The sequence below is a fragment of the Octopus bimaculoides genome, chromosome 13 (genome assembly GCF_001194135.2).
Source record: "Octopus bimaculoides isolate UCB-OBI-ISO-001 chromosome 13, ASM119413v2, whole genome shotgun sequence".
In the NCBI taxonomy this organism is placed as follows: domain Eukaryota; kingdom Metazoa; phylum Mollusca; class Cephalopoda; order Octopoda; family Octopodidae; genus Octopus; species Octopus bimaculoides.
The window spans coordinates 37142686-37143317 of NC_068993.1; positions in this window are offsets into that span (position 1 = coordinate 37142686).

The window sequence follows — 632 nt, forward strand, 5'->3', positions numbered from 1 at the left end:
GTATATATATATATATATATATATATGTGTGTGTGTGTGTGTGTGTGTATGTGTGTGTGTGTGTGTGTGGAAATTGACCTTTAGGAATATGAATAAAGTATAAATAAATAGTTATGATTGGTTGCACAAATGTAAGATTAAACAAGATATAAATGTAAGCAAGTATTTACAATATTTTGTTTTTTCATATAATTAGGTTTAGATATTAAAAATAGTTTGTTTTACTTCGTATCCTGTAGGAGATTGAAATACTATAATATCATTTGAAACATAGCTTTGATGTTATCGTAATGATTGTATTAACTTGTATTAGTTTCCACTTTACTAAACCTTAAAACAATACCATATCTAATAATATATACATGCATATATGTGTCTACATATACACACACACACATACATACGTTCATGCATACATACATGCATACACACACACACACACATACACGCACATACACGCACACATACACATATAAATGTTAGATGAGTGTGTGTATGTATGTCCTTGGTGTAGTTTTATTAAAAACATCGAGGCAAATTGTATTACAGACAGTGGGCGTTGGCGAGAGGTCACTTCCTGTTTGGAGAAACATATGGAAAGAAAATGTACAGCTGTAAAAGAGAATCATATA